This window comes from Podarcis filfolensis (assembly GCF_964270895.1).
Source record: "Podarcis filfolensis genome assembly, chromosome: Z".
Classification (NCBI taxonomy): Eukaryota; Metazoa; Chordata; class Lepidosauria; order Squamata; family Lacertidae; genus Podarcis; species Podarcis filfolensis.
The window spans coordinates 18,201,543-18,219,977 of NC_139617.1; the positions used below are offsets into that span (position 1 = coordinate 18,201,543).

Consider the following 18,435-nt stretch of genomic DNA (forward strand, 5'->3'; position numbering starts at 1 on the left):
TACCTGCGAAAACAAATCTCAGTTGCACATACACAAAATAGTTCATTTTCTAGGTGATGATAAGAGATTTCCACATGCACACAAGCACACAGTTTTAAAAGCCCTGTCTTCTGTGGAAAGCCTAATTTTCCATGCTTGTGGATGTTTTGGCATTTTGCTAGTTTCTGTTGTCACTTGTATGCTTTCAATCAGGTAGTTGAAAGGGGGGGGGGAGTAGCAAGAAAAGAATGCAAAGGAGGAAAATGCTCCACGGACCATTTCATGTGGCCTCCTCAAGCTATCTTGGAGCTTGTTACAAATCAAGAGTGTTCACAATATTGCTTATTGTTCCGAACGAGAACCAGCATGGCTTCTACAAGAGTCACGCCTGCCTCACTAGCCTTTTAGAGTTCCTTGAGAGTGTCAACAAGCATACAGGTAGAGGTGATCAAGTTGACATTATGCACTTAACACTTTCAAAAAGCTTTAAGTTGTTCACCGAAATAAGTCCAGCAGTCATGGAATAAGAGGAGGGTCCTCTTATGGATCAGTGACTGGTTAAAAAACGTGAAGCACGTAGGAATAAATGGTTAAGAACTTTGCTTCAGGATGAGAACAGAAATTATGCAGCAGCGGCGCAGCAGCAGCAGGAGGCCCCATTAGCTAAAGTGGTGCTTCAGGTTAAGGACAGTTTCAGGTTAAGAACAGACCTCCAGAACGAATTAAGTTCTTAACCCAAGGTACCACTGTACAGTGGTAACTCGGGTTACAGACGCTGCTAACCCAGAAATAGTACATCAGGTTAAGAACTTTGCTTCAGGATGAGAACAGAAATCGCGCGGCGGCAGCAGGAGGCCCCTTTAGCCAAAGTGGTACCTCAGGTTAAGAACAGTTTCAGGTTAAGAACGGACCTCCGGAACAAATTAAGTTCTTAACCCGAGGTACCACTGTATACAACATTATGATGTGACTATACTTGGAATACAGTTCTGGTCACCATTCCACCCCAAAAAAGAAGACTGCAGAGCTGGAAAAGGTTCAGAAAAGGGTAACTAACATGATCAAAGTACTGGAGCAATTCCCTTCTGAAGAAAGGGGGTTTTGTGTGTGTTTACATTTGGGGCTTTTTTTGGTTACAAAAAAGAGAAGTGTAACAGATGCATAAAATTATGCATGTGCAGATAAAGTGTGCAGAGTTAAGTTTCTCTCAGTTTCTCATAATACTAAAATCTGGGACCTTCCAGTGAAGGAAGTACACATCACATAGTTCAATTATGGAATCCACTAACACAAGACGCAGTGTGGCCGCCAACACGGATGACTTCAAACTACGCTTAAAATTCATGGAGGATACGGCTATCTCTTGTTACGAACTTTATTATTTGTGCTAAAGGCAGAATGCTTCTGAATACCATTTGCTGGGAGAGAGCAGTTGCACTCAAGTCTTGCTTGTGGTCTTCTCATAGTCATCTGGTTAGCTATTGTGAGAATGGGATAGAAGACTTAGATGAGCCATTGGTCTGATGCAGCAGGGCTCTACTTAAGTTCTTAAGTAGTATTTTAGAATTAAGGGTTGTTGCTTTTAATTACTGTGTAATACAAATCTGCTTTCAACCACCCATAAATTTGCCACATTGTGGCTTGGATGTGGTCTGCCTTAACTCAGCCTTAACTTAGGGCAGCCAGTGATGTACAGTCATTATTTGGGAATGTGAGCAGAGGCAGAACGGTCCGCTGCCTGCTAATTTTCCTTTCTAGATAATGGGATATTAAACTGGCCAATGGGCAGGCGCTAGCTATAGAAATTCATTGGGTTGGAAGCGGCCGTGGAGGTAATCTGCCCCAGCCCTTTCCTTAATGCCTGATGTGCAGGATTCAACCCTTGGGGTAAGGACAGGGATCACCAGGGAACAGATTTTCTCTCCTTCCTAGGACTTCTACTTGATCAGCCAGTCAGTCAAAGAACAGAGCTCTGAAAGGCTCTTGGTGCCAACTACTCACAATGGCTATGTGAGTGTGCTGGAGAGTGCTGTTGCACTCAGATCCTGCTTGCAGGCTTCCCAGAGGCATCTGACTGGCCGCTATAACAGGATACTGCACCAGATGGGCCATTGGCCTGATCCAGCAGGCCTGCAATGGCTGTTCACTCTTATGGAGGTGCCCTGTCTCGATTGGCTTTCCTTTTGTGTCTCTTGCATCTACTTATATTTAAATATTGGGCAATATTTAACGTGCACAAATTACTTACTGTGCAACCCTGTGCCTGTTTACTCAGAAGACTGGCATGCAAACTGTACTCCCTTCTTGCCGAGTGCTTTACAATATATTTGCCTAAGCAGGCATTTCCTGATCAGTAATGCAGAGAAGCCATGGAACATTTTCATCTGCCCGAGCTGCAACAAAACATCTCTCTCCTGTATCGGTCTCTGCAGCCACAGCAGGTACTGAAACTTTCCAACGGTTTGACCTTGACTCCCCCCCCCCCCAGGTGCACTCATCCATTGCCTCTCAAGGCAGATGGATGCCAACAATGCAGCCTGCACACACCGCTGTCAGGTGAAATGGCATATGCATCACTATTTTATGGTATTATACTGATTCACTGTCTTTGTTCTTTAGCTTAATGATTTGCTGTATACCAGCTTGGTTGTTTTTTTTAAAATAAAGACTGCTGCCCCTACTCACCAGCGTTGCATATCCCTCTGTCCTTCCCTCTACCTCTGACCAAATCCTCACCCTTTAAGCCTCACCCACCCCCTTGCCTATCCCACCCCAGCCACCCCAGCCCCTCCCCTCCTAAGTCCCTTAAAGGAGGGGGAGACACCTTACTGAGGAGCTTGCTAGTCGGCCCCCTTAAACCTTCCTGCATGCATGTTTAGTAGAGGGGTAGATGCAGAGGGATTCTACATAGTGGCTTACTAAATTGCTGTGGGAAGGGCCTCTCCCGCCATTTAACTTTGGGGGTGGATGGGGAGGCACTTCACAACACCTCCTTATCTCGTTAAGCAGTTCGCCTGGGCCTGCCTGCTGTTTCTTACGTTGTTGCTGACACACAGCGTGAAGGCACTACAGTGGTACCTCTGGTTGCGAACGGGACCTGTTCCGGAACCCCGTTCGCAACCTGAGCAGAACGCAACCCGCATCTGCGTGTGTTGCAATTCGCCACTTCTGCGCATGATGTCATTTTGAGCGTCTGCGCATGCGCGAGCGGCAAAACCTGGAAGTAACCCTTTCTGGTACTTCTGGGTCGCCGCAGGACGCAACCTGAAAACGCTCAACCTGAAGCAAATGCAACACAAGGTATGACTATATATATTTTTAAGCATGTAGGAAGATAGAGCAGCATATAAATATTTTTAAATAAATAAAAAAAAGTCTCCAATGGGACTTAGTGCCCTAGCAAGAGTGTTTAGGATTGGAAGCCAACAGAACGATCCTATAAATGTCTGCTCAGAAATCCATTGAGTAGAGAATTGCAGCCTTAGTTTAAGAACTGTACAAAATTTACGGCCACAGCTGTTGATACTGGTCACTCTGGTCATCTCATATTCACTTGAGCCCATAGGCAGAAGTTGCACATTATTGTGCCTTTTACATTTCATGGTCATTTGGCCCAATTGAAGGCAATACTTTGTTGGGCCTGGTTAGCCAATGATGGTGTGCTGCAGTTGTTAGTACTGGACTGGTACCTGGGAGACGAGTGTTCAAATCCTCACTTGGCCAGGAAGCACACTGGGTGATTTTGGGGCAGTTGTAGGCTGCATAAGCGCCATACAGTCGTACCTTGGAAGTCGAACGGAATCCATTCCAGAAGTCTGTTCCGACTTCCAAAACGTTCGGAAACCAAAGTGCTGCTTCTGATTGGCTGCAGGAAGCTCCTGCAGCCAATCGGAAGCTGCAGAAGCCCCATTGGACGTTTGGGTTCCAAAGAATGTTCGCAAACCATAACACTCACTTCTGGGTTTGCGGCATTTGGGAGCCAAAACATCCGAGTACCAAGGCGTTCGGGATCCAAGGTACGGCTGTATATTTAAACTAGTTAAACTTTCGTAGAGCCACAATTCCCAGTAGACCGTTCCCAGGATTCTTAGGGGAAGTCATGTGCTTTAAATGTATGGTGAGTTCAGAGCCAGAGTCTCTCAACCAAACCTACCTCACAGGGCTGTTGTGAGAATAGAATGTAGAGGAGAACTATGTAGGCCACCTTGTGTTGTTTGGAAGAAAGGTGGCACATCAATGTAATAACAAGCCCTTCCTGCTTCTGTTGGACAGGACTCCAGTCTAGGAAAGGCTTATGCCACAATTCATCTGGCATAAGGTGGCGAATCTTTCTTGTCTCTAAAAGGTGCCACGAGACCGGCTTTATGTGTAATTATGAAAGGGGGCCGCCTCCTCCGCCAGGTCATGCTACCGACTGATTATGCGACGCGAGTTTGATTTAGGATTTGACGTCGCCGCCTCCGCCGCGACGGAGGGCTCCCGGTCCGCTGATTCTCTTCCTCCTCCTCCTCCTCCTGCGGTCTCCCGAAGGCCCTCTAAGCGACGGCTGCTGTCCTCAGAGCCAGCACGTGGAGGGCGGCCCCTCAGCCGGCTCCCCTGCTGCCATTGTCCGTCGGCCGGTGCGCGCTTGGAAGTGGACGGTCTGCGTCTCGCCTTCGCTCGGGGGGGACGCTCCGGCCAAGAGGAGGGAACAGCGGGCAGGAGGAGGAGTGCGCGGCTGTGGCTCCGGCTTCCTTCCTGCCCTCCCTTTCTCCTCCCATCGGCCGGGCCAGCCTCGCCTCCCTCCCTCTCTCCCTATCTTCCCGCACACGCTCCCCGACCGGCAGCTCCGCGCTCTCTGCGCCGGCTCCTCCTCCTCCTCCTCTCCGCGCTTCCAGCAAGATGACAGCCGGGCGGCAGCAGCGGCGGTGGCGCGGAGATTCCTCGCACCGGCTGGTAAGTAGAAAGGACGCCGCCGCCGAAGGAACGAGCCCTGGACGGGCGGGCGGTGGTCGCCGCCCCGACGAGAGGGCTCGCGCAGCGCGGCGCAAAGGAGGTGGCCTTTGCGCTCTGGCGATCGCCCCAAGAGCGGAGGGCGTGCGGGGTAGTGGGGTGGTGGTGGGGACGCTGGGCGTCGCGGACTGGCGGGCCCACTCCAGAGATGGGAGAGAGGTGTTGAACCTCTTGTGCAGGCAAGAAGGGGTTAACTGAGGGGGGCATAACCAAGAGCGGAGGAAGTAGGTTTCCTCCAGGCGGGCGGGGAAAAGGATCGGCTCCCACGGGTTGTGAGTACTTGGATTTGGCTTGGGAGAAGCGGAGGGAAGGAAGGGGTTAACAACCGGTCTGCAGGAATGGCTAGTAGGGCGGCGCGGGGGGGGGGGAGGGAGTCAGTTTTAGGTTGCACTGTTTGAAAGGTAGAGAAGTGCGTATTTTGGAGCGTGGATGTGCTGCTTTGTGATGTGTAAGGATGTGAGCGTGAAGTGGCCTTGCATATACCTGCGCCCCCGCCTTTTGGCAGTGGGGCAACCCTCTCCCGGCCCCCTCCCGCCCCCGCTTCAGAATTTTCCTCAGTATTTTGCAGAGTTGAGTTTTCTGCCAAACAGCTGAGATGGCGGTAAGGTGGCCCCTTCCTTTGCCACCCCGCCAATCCCTTTTGGCACTGCAGACTTCGGAACACTTGTGCCTACGCACTTCTGACATGGTGGCAGGTGTGTGTCCCCAGCCATGGCCCTGCTGACCCTGAGCTCCCCTCTTCTGGCTGTGGTTCCACATCTGAATGCTTCTGGCTCTCTTCCAGGTGCACATCTGACTCTTGGGAGCGCAGCAATATTGTGGGTGGTTTGCCAGGGGGGGATTAATGGAGCTGCCAGCAGAGCTGAGCGGGAGGGCAGGTGCACCGCCAGGTAACACCAGTTGAAACAAGTTTTCTCTCCCAGGTGCTAGCCTGAGACACTGAAGTTGGAAGGGGTGGTGGAGAAAGATAATTGCACACCATCCACTGGTTGGGTTGCTTCATCTCTTGCCACCCTTAGCTAGCGGGCTGCCCCTGTAGAGGAAAGACAGCATCCTTGGGTTCTTTCTCTGCTTTTTCCATCCTGAGTAGAATATGTGGTTGCAGCATCCTTCCTCTGCCCTCCCCACTCCAGATCTAATCCTGTCCTCTTTCATTTGCAAGTTCCCAGTTGCGTCACTGAAGCAAGGTCCACGGTGTCTAAGATTCTTGTTCTCCTGGTTTGGGTAGCAAACTGAACTGCAGCTTAACTAAATTCTGCAGTTTTGGGCCATGTGAAATTTTCAGGTCGGGCTGAAGTTTAGACAGCCGGTTCTTTTTCTGCTTTGGCACTGCATTTTTTGTCTGGACAGAGGAAAGCACGGTGGATGTATGAGGCTGTCGTGGAGGACTTTGGAAGAATCAATTTCTGGGTCTGTGGCTTGATGACAATTGAGAAGATTTAAGCTGTTGCCTTCTAGGGATTTTGCTTGCACTAACGGTGCCAATGGCTTCGGCACATATCATGTTTTCTGTGGGCTAAAGACAGAAACTTGATACGGTGCAGAATATTCAGGGTTTAACCTAAGAGCTGGAATTCTCCGAAGCTATTAGGTTTACTTAGGCTTGAAACAAAATATTTACCTGTGATGTGTTTCACTCCACATTTTATATTAGTATTTAGTGACAGACATCTCTGATAATGTTTGCAGCTCAGATGCTGTGGGCTGTTGGATTATTTAGATTCAGCAAGCTTGGAGAGAGGTTTGCATGTTAGAGCTTCTGTCTGCCACTCAGTGGCCTTACCTGACCCCAGCAGGTAAGGAGAGGGAGTTACAGTGTGCTAACCCCCCCCCCCAATCCCTCTTGCCTTTGTATAATTTGCCATTGTCTTCCCTGAACACATCTTTACATCAACAACTTTGGAATTTGCAGTCTTCAGTGGATGGTGACTTAACTTGGACTTCACAGTCCAAAATAGCAGCTGTGGCTTGTAAGGAGCTGGATATCGTACAGATTTCTGCGAGCCTCAAACTGCTTTGCATTCCTCAAGAGTGCAGTGTCCAGAGAGTTGCTGCTGTTGAGCATTTGAACTTTGGTCCAGGGCCTAACAAGAATCCTTTCATCATCATCTTAACTCCCCACCCACTGCAACATTGCTGACCCAAAAGCATTTTTTGAGTTGAGTCTTCACAAACTGCAGCATTCACTAGGAGTCTTGTTGAAGTTCAAGGGTGATTTCGCAATTATTTTGACTTATCGGAACCAGAATGCAAGCTGTGCTGTTGTGATGTACAAGTGATATAGGCTAATGTGTGTCCAGTGCTTTGCTCTGTGGCTGCCTTTACAGGAAGCCTTTATGATGGCAGGTGGAGTCTTAAAGTGGCACTGGGGAAGATGATAAATAACTTTAAAGTGGTGTGTCTGTATGATTAGCCTCTGCCAACCTGGGTCTTCCAGATGTTTTCGACTGCAGCTCTCCGCCAGCCCTTACCGTGGTGAATTGTAGACCAATATATCTGGAGGACACCTGGCTGACAAAGGCTGTGTTAGATTTACTGTTAGATTTTTCATGTTGCCTTTTCTTATCATTCCTGAAACGCGAACAGAGCAGAGCTGGAGAAAGGTTGCCATTCTGTCGGCTGCGTAAATTCCTAGGCATTCAAGGGGAGATTAGGAAGAAATCATTGTGCGGAAATTAGCAAAGACCAGTGTACTTCCAGAGAATTATCTCTGTAACTCCAGCAGCAAGTAGAGTCACTCTTTTTCACAGTGTATCCTAAGATGCTTCCTCTACTTTTCATGAAAGAGTCAGGTCTGTGGCAACAGCAAGTCTCTCAGTGAGGGTTTCTGGGATAAGTTGTTTAGCAAACCTTCTTTTTTTAAAATAAAAAAGTTGCTATTGATAAGTATTCTTAGGAACATAGGAAGCTGTTTTATACAAAGTCAGGTCATCGGTCTTTCCAGCTATTGTATTGTCTGAATTGACTGGCAGCAGCTGTATAGGTTTTCAGAATAGAGCTGTTTCCAGTCCTACCTGGACACACCAGAGATGGAACCAGGGACCTCCTACCTGCGAAGCAGGTCCTTTGCCACTGAGCTATGGCCCTTCATTTGCAACATCTCTCTTGAAACAATTCCCTTTGCCAAGTATGATGGAAACCTCCTTGCTTGGCTGACAGGGATGGGCGAGGTGACAGCTGGATGGGTCTTGTGTGCTGCTATTGCACGCCTGTGTCTTGGGACGGAGATGCGTGCTTTCTGAGCTCCTGTGGTTGACCCTTGGCTATTTAAAGACCCGGGACTGTCATGTCAACAGCAGATGGTGTAACACGCCTGTTCTGCCTTGGCAGTTGTGTGCTCCCAGCTCGAGGCAGTTGATTTGCTCAATCAGGCAGGGTTGTAAAGAAATGCTTCTGGTCCCTAGCGGGGCTTTTGGTCAATTTTGATGGGGGAAGACTTGAATTATCCCAGGAAATAAAGTGGAACCTCATGCAGTACTTACAAGCCTGAGGCAAGATTTGCTGACAGTTCCCTCCAGGCTGTGGTTTCCAGGTCCTGGATTTTCCAGGAGAGACTAATGCTCTTGATTGTGAGTGCTTCTGGTTACACTTGAAAAAAATAATAATGGTGTTTTCTGCTGATACATGTAGAATCTCACTATTTGTTGAAGATCAAGTCCCAAATGAAGCTGTGGAGTGAATTCTGGCTTGGAGGGGCGGGAGTTCCCCAGAGCACCACTTTTTCTTTGGTGAAGTATATTTAGATTTTCAGGCAAAGCCTAGCTTTTCTCCATTTTGGCTTCCCATAACGGCTCCACTCATGGTGCTAATGGCCTTGCATTTGTTGATTGGGGAATGGGGAACCTGTGGCCCTACAGCTGTTGATGAACACCAGACCCTGCCAGCATGGCTAGTGGTCTGGGATGGTGGGATTTGTAATCCCAAACTTGGGCCTCCAGCTGCTTTTGGACTACAATCCCCATCATCCCTGACGACTGGTCCTGCTAGCTAGGGATGATGGGAGTTGTAGTCCAAAAACAGATGGAGACCCAAGTTTGGGAAACTCTGATCTAGAGGACTACAGTTCCCCCATCCCTGCTGAAGATGAATCTGTATGGGAACCCAGAGCCATAATAGCAGCCTCTGGGGCGGGCTGGCTGTTTAAAACCTTCTAGCTTCTCTCCTTGATGCCTTCTTGGGTGTTAGATTCTGGGGATAGTCTTCTTATGGGGGCAGCAGAAGCAAAGAAGCCCACTAGGTTTGAGGTAGAATCAGATATGTTTCAGAATGATTTCAATGCTGATACCACCTTTTTCTTTTCCTTCCCTCTCAGACTTTGGTTGGGGTCACCAAGGCTGGCAGGAGCTGTTGTGATGTAGTGGGGAGGAGGACTGAACTTGGACTGGAGGCACCTGGGATGAAATCCTCGCTCAGGATTGGCGTGCCTACCTGTCAGTCGCCTAATGATGTCAGGTGCAAGGCACTGCTAAAATGGAGACATTTCCACCCCCTTCAGTTTAGCAGGGGTTTCCGCGTAAAACTTCCTGAATAAGTGGATTCTGATGCAAATTTCTTCCTGAGGTTAAACTTCCATTTAAAGTTTTAACTGGAGATGCTCAGGGTTGTACATGGGACCTTCTGCATGCAAATCTTGTGCTCTACCACTGAGCTGTGGTAGCTTCTCAAAAGTCTTCTTGGAATTGCCTAGTTTAGTGTTGTATTCTGGCAGAAAAATGGCTCAGGCCATGTTCCCCAGCTGAGAAGATATTGTCTCCTGTGCTGATTTTGAAGCCAGTAGACATTTGAGCCAGATAGTCTTTCAAGCCCCTTGCAATTCCCTGAATGATAGGGAAGCTTGGGTGTGGACCACAGCCCTGCCCTCCCCAATTCCTTGATTTGTAAGCCTGGTTGCAGCATGAGTTAGTGTTTTGTTTTCTTAATTTTTTTCTCCTAGAGAGCACTCATACACTTCTGGCTTAATGAGGGCTCTGGCTTATTCTGTTTGAACGAACAGCTCCATTAAGTTGTGCTGATTAATGAGCAGAAAACCCAGTAGGGAAGGCAGAGGTCTGAGTTTCCCGTATGTGTTTATGGCTGTGTCTTGTATGCACAGCATGAAAACATAGCTTGGGAACTTGAAGCCTGCAGATGGGTGGGTGGGAATAGATGCATGTCAATGTGGGGAAAGGAAATCTGGCACTGCAATCATCCATAGATGTCAGGGATAGGGTACACTCACCCAGATCTTTTGAAGGCCCCTGTGATGGTTTCTGCCACAATCCTTTCATGGCAGTAAGAAAAGATGTGGGAAAAGGCTGCCCCATGCTGAATTTCTGCACCTTCATTTCCTGGTGAGTGCACTGTGTACACATACTGCTGTGTGCTGCGAGAGGTGTTTGATGTGCAACTACTAATCCTTTCTTAGTGTTACTTGTAAGGGTGCACTGTGAGTTGTGCTTTGTGCACACAGTGAAGGCACGCAACTAGCTTGCTGCAGGCCGGAGTCAGCATAGGCTAGCATTTTCTTTCTGGCTTCCAGGCTCACGGGTGTTTTTGAGAATAGGCTTTGTGGACGGTTGCACCCACACAGAAAGGCCAGCGTGGGTGCTACGCACGGCATTGCTCAGGCCTCGGCAATTGAACGTTGGCTTCTGTTTTTAAATGTGAGTGTTGCCGAGAAAGATTGAATCTTCTCCCCTTTGCTTTATGACGCCAGTTGCATCCCTGTGCCTGTCACAGATCTTCACCGGAGCTGTGTGCAGAGACAATAAAACAGTAAGATTTTGCACCCAGAGAATGCAAATCCTCCAGTAAGAAAGATGACCCCTGAGCTCCATGTAAAGGTAAAGGGACCCCTGACCGTTAGGTCCAGTTGCAAACGACTCTGGGGTTGCGGCGCTCATCTCGCTTTATTGGCCAAGGGAGCCGGTGTACAGCTTCCGGGTCATGTGGCCAGCATGACTAAGCCACTTCTGGCGACCCAGAGCAGTGCACGGAAACGCCGTTTGTCTTCCCGCTGGAGCGGTACCTATTTATCTGCTTGCACTTTTTGGTGTGCTTTCGAACTGCTAGGTGGGCAGGAGCAGGGACCGAGCAACGGGAGCTCACCCCGTCATGAGGATTCGAACCGCCGACCTTCTGTTCGGCAAGCCCTAGACTACAGCACCACCCATATCCAGTGGTCCATGTAAACCATACAAATTGAGCAAATACGTGTCATTCTGTACTTTGCACAATCCTGGTCATGCAAGAGCTCTGTGTGGCATTAGTGTTCCCTCCCAGCTGACGGAGAACTTAGGGTCAAACTATACATTGTATGGAGCACCTGCTTGCAACTGTCTATACCTTGCCTAAAAAGCTGCTGCCACACCCCACCACGAACCAGATTGGACTGTGGCACGGGGGAAGGACTAAATAACGCTTTTCTTTCCATACTGTTGAAAATTGCTTCCGATGTTTCTCTTTTCTGAACATTATGCACAGCTTGACCCTTGGTGAGCAATAAGCCCTGCAAACAATTTTTTATACCAAGTTCCGGCAATCTGGTTCCAATTCTGTTCACATGGAGCCTGTCCCTTTTGTATAGGCTTGCCTTGTCCCATAATGGATGCTTACCCTACTCGGGAGTGGGCAGCAGTTGTGACCTATCCCAGGCTTCCCCTCCATCCTTGGGGGCTGAAATTCCTCTTGGTATGGCCAGCCATTGGACGGCTGGATAGCCCACCCACATCAATATTTGAACTGGCCAATTGGGCAGGCTGGGAGGTGGAGCATAGATGGAGGACCAGAGTCAAGGAGTGTTCACTCTGGTCCACCGACTGGGACTGAAAGCCGGCTGCACCTGCATCACTTAGCACAGGTGGCCAAAGATCATAATTGTCCCTTAATGTTTCCTAGTATCTAGCAGATCTAAACCTGTTCTCCTGGCATCACTGTCTTGTCTTCGATTTGAGGCTTCTGAGCTCTGCCTGTCCTACTGGCCTTGCATGCAGAACAGGTAGTATTTCTTGACAATGCTAACATGGAGGCCCTGGATCTTAATATCTTATCCAGCAACTTAATTATTTTACATCCAAAAGCACGCCATTCATTTTTTACTGATGCTGAAGCTTAGATGGCTTCAAAATCTCCTGAATCCCTCTATTACTTACTTTTATGTGCCTTTATTCTAAGGTTTTTTTGGTTTTAGGTTGCATTTTGGTCTTAATGATAGCGATCTTTTTTTTTTTAATATGGTACACAGCTTAAGCGTATTAAGCAGTTTATAAATGCCTTATACATAGTTTAGTCTATACATAGCTTAGTTTAATTAAAAGTATTTATTAACATTTATGTATTTAATGACAGCAGCACGAATACTGTAATTCCCAAAGATGGAAAGGAGGAGAAGGCCCAACAGAGGAAGAATAGCTTTGGAAAATGTTGGAATACACAGAACTGGCAAGATTAACAGCAAAGATTAGAGACCCAAATGATAAAAACTTCCTTGGGGACTAAGGAACTTTTATTAAGCATTTCAAGTGTTGCTAAAGCGAGATGAAAACGTGAGCAGGACTTGAAATATGAGCGTTAATTTTTTAAAGATAAATAGGTTTAAATGGATGTATTGAATAGTGCAGGTGAAATATGCAGCATTCAAGGGTAAATATGGAAAGCGTGGAAGGGAAGGACGGGAAGTCAATTGATAAAATAACTTATGGTTTATGTTAAAATTTGTAGTTTTTTTGTTTTTGTGAAAAATCAATAAATAAGATTTTTTTAAAAAAAATAATTAAATTAAAATAAAACAAATGAAAGGGAATCATAGATAAATGCACCAAGGATAAGTTTACTGGTGACCACAAGGCAAGATGGTTATTTGCCACCAGAATGGCCAGTTGCTGGGGGACAGCAGAGGGAGAGGACTGTTGTCCTCATGTTCTTCTTGAGGGCTTCCCATCCAGATATATTTTATTGCTTGCTGTGGTAAACAGGATATTGGAACAGAAGGTAGTTTGGTTTGATTTGGCAGGGCTCTGGATGATGCAAAGATAGGCTGCAAGACTTTGCGATGTGAGGGCTGCTTTCTTCTGTGGCGCAGTGGACCTCCAGTGGACCTGCTCAGCATCCTCTGGTGTGGCTAGGACAGAGGTCCCCAAACTAAAGCACACGGGCTGGTTAAGGCCCGAGGGACTTGTTTATCCGGCCTGCGGCGACCCCCACTGCCCGCTGCCGCCTCCCGCTCTTACTGGTGCTGTGCTGCGCGGCTGCCCACTTCCAGGTCGGAGGAGCACTGGAAATAGCTTGTGCACATGCGCAGGTGTTATTTCCAGTGCACATCCGGGCCAGAGGAGGCCCATGCACATGTGCACAAACTATTTCCAGTGCACCTTCGACCCAGAAGTGTGCCGGAAATAGTGTGTGCATACGTGTATGGGCATGTGCTCCTCCGCCCTCCGGCCCGCTGCACGATCAGTGCTGGAGACACCGGCCTGAGGTGCGGTAAATTTGCTGACCCCTGGGCTAAGAGAATATAAAGACTAAATGCACAGGCTATTCTGAGTCGGCCATTTGAGTCTGTGGCCACTGGTGGTGGAGAGCTGTTTCTTAGCTTACCCTTGGAGCTTTGTAGGGTCTCTTTGGTTAGAAGATAGGGAGCTGCCTTATGCATAGCCAGGTCAGTGGTCCATCTAGCTCAGTACTGTCTACTGAAGTGCAAAACCCTTTCCAGCTTCTGTGCAACCTTCTGGGGGGCCACCTGCCAGTGGTGAGATCAGAGCCAGAGGCAAAAGTGGCACAACGAAAGACGTGAACTTTCAGGATGGCTGAAATAGTGACTCAACCCTTATATGCCCAATTTATCCCTGCACTCTGCAGGTGAGAGGACCTCCAACAGATAACCATTCCTCACTGGGCTTTAAGTGTTGCGGCACCTGCCTGAGGAAGTCCCTCTGCTTGAAGATTAGATAGGTACCATCTCTCCTGCCTTTCCTTCACCCTGATGAAGGCCTTCTTCTTCCTCAACAAGCTTTCTAAGTGGAGATCTTTCCCAGTCTTCATCGGCATTGGAATTGTTTTAAAGATGTTTTAAAGTTGTTTCATCACTTGTTTTTTTGCTAGCCTGGGCTGCTTTGGGATGGATTTAATAAGTAAGTAAGTATGTAAGTAAAAGTAAGTAAGTATGTAAGTAAGTAAGTAAAAGTAAGTAAAAGTAAGTAAGTAAATTAATTAATATTTTCAAGCTTTGTACCGTCAGCTAGTTTCTGCATGCATTTGTGCACTCTCCTCTATCATCTGAGCAACTAAACAGCACCATCAGCATTGAAGGGACAGATAGAAGAACTTGAGGGGCTGCATTCTGTGAGGTTCTCTTTTCTTTCTCTGCATGCTGACTGACAGTTGGCTTTCCAGGTTTCTGACTGAGGATATACCTAGCCCAACCTGGAAATGCTGGGAAATGAACATAGGACCTTCTGCAGATAGTCTGCCTCTGAGCAGTGGCTCTTCCCAGTTAGCAGGTAGTCAAAGGGGCCTGGCAGGTGCTCTGCAACAAAAGCTTGCATCTGTTACTTAGAGCCAAACTGAGGTTTTCTAGGCAGCAACCCTAGGGGTGGCAATCTGTAGATGGTAAACAGCCAGAGAGATATGGGTGCCCCACCTCTCCTGCCCCCATGCATTTCTCTGGAGGACATTGAAAAGCTACCTGGGGCACCGAAGATAGATTCAGCTTGGCTTGTTATGAAGAACCCCCAAATAGTCAGTCCAAAGGTGGGAAACCCCCAACTGTTTAGTTGCTTCAGTATCACAAATCAGAATTGTATGGTTTTTTTTAGGAGTCACCCTATTCTTTACATGGTAGATCATAGAACCATAGAATATGCAGCTGTCCCACATGGGGATTGATCCTGGAACCTTGGTGTTATCAGCACCACCCTCTAACTAACTGAGCTGTGCCATCCCCTTTAACTGATTTTAGTATTGTGTCATTACATTCTTGTAACCTGCCCTGGGTTCTTAAGGTGAAGAGCAAGTAGGAAATCTTAACAAATAAATAGCCAATAAAGTTGGGGTGGTTTGTTTTTTTTTGTTTATTTCCCACCTGCCTAAGGCTAAGGTCTCCTGATATTGTAAAGGATTCTTTCTACTGAAAGATTCAGGCCCCGATTCTGTGTATTGCTGCTCTGTTATTTATTTATTAACAACATTATTTTATGCCGCCTTATATGAATGACAGAAATATAAAGGCCAATCACAAAATAAAGCAACGAAATGGTTAACGCACCAAGCAGAACGCTTTGGAATACAGTATAGAGAAAGCTGCATTTAAAAAACCATTTTCCAGAGGTGTTTTTAGAAGTAACTATTGTTGCAAGCCACTGCAACCTACTTTATTGACTGTAAGAGAATGATTCGGTCAAGCCTAAAATAAGTGTGTGTTGTGGTGGGACCCTGCAGGCACAAGCTAAGGCCTCTATGGGCACATATGTGCCTGCAGGCATTCCATTGGTGATCAAGATTATGGGGAAAACTGATCACAGATGTTGTGAAGCAGTAGAGGGATGCTCAAGGCAGTAGCATTAATGAGACATAGATTCATGGAATTGTAGAGTTGGAAGGGACCCTGAGGGTCATCTTGTCCAACCCCCTGCCATGCAGGAATCTCAACTAAAGCATCCGTGACAGATGGCCATCCTTCATGGCTTGGCTTGGTTTACAGAGCTGTCCCTGCAGACCTCAGGAAGGGTCTCAGTGGCAGAACTGCTTTGCATGCAGAAGGTCCAGGTTCAATCCCTGGCACCTCCAGCTAAGGCTGAGGGAGACCTCTGCCCTGACACCCTGGAGAACTGCTGCTACTCAGTCCAGACAATACTGTGCTAGATGGGCCAGTGGTCTGACTTGGTGCAAGGCAGATTCCTGCGTTCCAGACCTGCCGCTCTGGACGGATATTACATCTCTTTAGTAGGCATGTCTTTCCCCCTGGAAGTTCTTTTCTGTCCCTTCAGGCATCCTCAGCGATGCAGTCTTCATTGGAGATTGACTGCACCTTATCTCCTTTCATTGCTGCAAAGGATTAAGCATACCTGCCTGGCTCTCATAAGCGTGTGAGCTGTTATAACGAACTGAAATTCATTTTTAATAGCAAAGTTAATCGCAGAGTCCACTCATTGATTCTCTATTTTGCAGCTGTATTAGCTAGGCTGTGCTGCTGCTAATGGTCTAGAAAATCGCCTTTTAATAAAGTCAGGCAGAGGGTGTGTGTTTGGCGGGGTGCGGGGAGAGAGAGAGAGAGATCTAACTAAAATTGGAATGCTTCGGAATGAGCAGCATAAAGGGAGGCTGGCAACAGCCATGCATTGAAGCAAACAGAAGCCATTCAAAGGCTGTTTACTCACATGCAGGCTTATCACTGAATGACAGCAGCTTCCAGAGAGCTTTATTTGATACCTTTTGCACTTGCAGCTTTTTGTTTGCACTTTTGGTGCAGAGAACAAGTTTGTACTGTGTTGAGTAATTTGAGAGGATAGTGCTTTGTTTGCGTCCTGATATTTGAGGAAGGAAGACAAATTAACTGAGGGCTTTATTTCGCTGTCTCTCCAGATTGAGGAAAGATTGCATGTGCTGATGGTGGAGCTTCTATGTTAAATTAAAATGCAGAGAGGTTCAAAACTTTGACTCTCAGGGTTGGGTGAATTGCCGTTTGCTGTCCTCAAGGTATGTGATGATTTTCTGCGCAGGCCTTCCTTCCCTCTTGGTCCTATAACTACATTTCCCTGCTTCTGTTTAACGTGCTTTCGAAAGCTTTGCGTAAATCTGGATCTCACACAAATAATCACGTAACGGTTTCACCATGTGCACAAAGCAGAACTCAGCCCTCATCCATTCAAACCTCACTGCACAGCCATTTATAGGCAGCAAGAATTGTTTTTTTGCTTGCCCAGTGTGAGCGGAACAATGGTTATATTTTCGCAGTAAGAAGCTTGTGCTGCTGAAAGCCAGCGTGGTGCTAAAAGCAAGAAAAGCCATTCTGGATTAAGCCAGTAAGGAGATACCACAAATACATATATTTGTGATAGGTTTTCGCTGTTTGTACAGTAATATTTCCCTGCATAAACACTTCCCTGTATTTCACTGGGGATGTAAAACCCAACCATTTTATATAATCGCATTAGAACCAATTTAGTGCGGCTGGGATTGCTTCTTGCACTTCACAGGTGAAATTCTGCTGAGGCTGGCAGGAAATGGTCACATTCCCTAGCTTCCAAACCTTACATTTGCTCCCATGGTGTGGACTGTAGCTACAGGACTGTGGTTAGCTAAGCTGGAGGACTTCAGATGGTAGCTGCGTTTGCACCTATTGGTATAACACACTTGCTGGCTTATCTGGCATGGGCAGTGTGCTAGTGCAGGCTGCCAATCTCTCCTACTTTGTTCCTGCCTTCATGCAAAGCGGATCAATAAACTAATAAGTATTTGCTCCAGTTATGCCTTAACCAGGGTTGTGGTTTATCATTATCTAAGAAGACATGGTTGCTAGTCAACCAGAGGACATGGTTTATAGTTGGTTTATTACAGTATTTATTTATTTTGTTACTTACTGCAGATAATGTTTCAGAGTAGACTTATGGAAAGGAAGGGACCTAAATTAGCCATGTCTATTAATTTCCATGGGTCTACTTTGAGCAGAACTAGCGCTGGATACAAACCACATAATAACAACTTCAACAGGATAAAACAACAGTATTGACTAAAAATGCTCATCCTGCAGTATTACAAAATACAAGGTTTATATAGCTCTTAATGAAACCTTCTAAGAGGCTGGCATATAACCACATGAAATACTGATTAACAATATTGATAAAATAAAAAAAAACAAATTGACATACGAAGTACCCAGGTATGGATAAAACCAGCAGTTTTGAAACAAATATATCTAATAAACCTGGGAAGGCTTGCCTAAAGAAAAAGATTTTTAGCAGGTGCTGAAAAAGGTACAACCAAAGGATCTGCCTAATATCAATTGGCAGGGAGTTCCAGAGCATAGAGGCTGCCACACTAAGGGATTGATTCATTGCAAGTGTGGAACAAGCATTTCGCTCTTCCATAGTTCCACAGGTCAAAATGGATGATAGGGCATACACCCTTGTGCATTTAATTGAAACAAAGCATGTTTTGTATCTTACACGTAATCCTTCACTCAAAACAAACACGGAAAGTCAGTTGATCATTATGGTCTTGGAAGCCTGCAGCCAATAGAAGGAATGAAGCACTTGCTGCAGTATATTGAGGTTCTGCAAAAGAGAGTTATTCCAGAGCTGGAAAAGAGGTACCCTGACGGTACTGGGATATTGCAGCGGGACATAGACCCGTGTTACACATCGAAAGTGGGAAATAAATTCATAACAGAGCAGCAAATACAGGTACTTGATGTAAATCCCATTGAGAATTCGTGGGCTATATGCAAAAGTCGCCTCTGTGCTGTAGACTGTATGACTATGGAGAAACTCA

At 46.8% G+C, this 18,435-nt stretch overlaps 1 protein-coding gene across 1 annotated transcript in view; it reads left to right on the plus strand.

Annotated features, from left to right (window-relative positions):
* Positions 1–4,522: 4,522 nt before the first annotated feature.
* Positions 4,523–18,435, plus strand: part of MID2 (midline 2) — a 205,356-nt gene continuing 191,443 nt past the window's right edge. The window contains exon 1 of the mRNA XM_083595956.1: positions 4,523–4,914. The gene's annotated coding sequence lies outside the window, so the exon portion shown is untranslated. The remainder of the gene's footprint in view (positions 4,915–18,435) is intronic.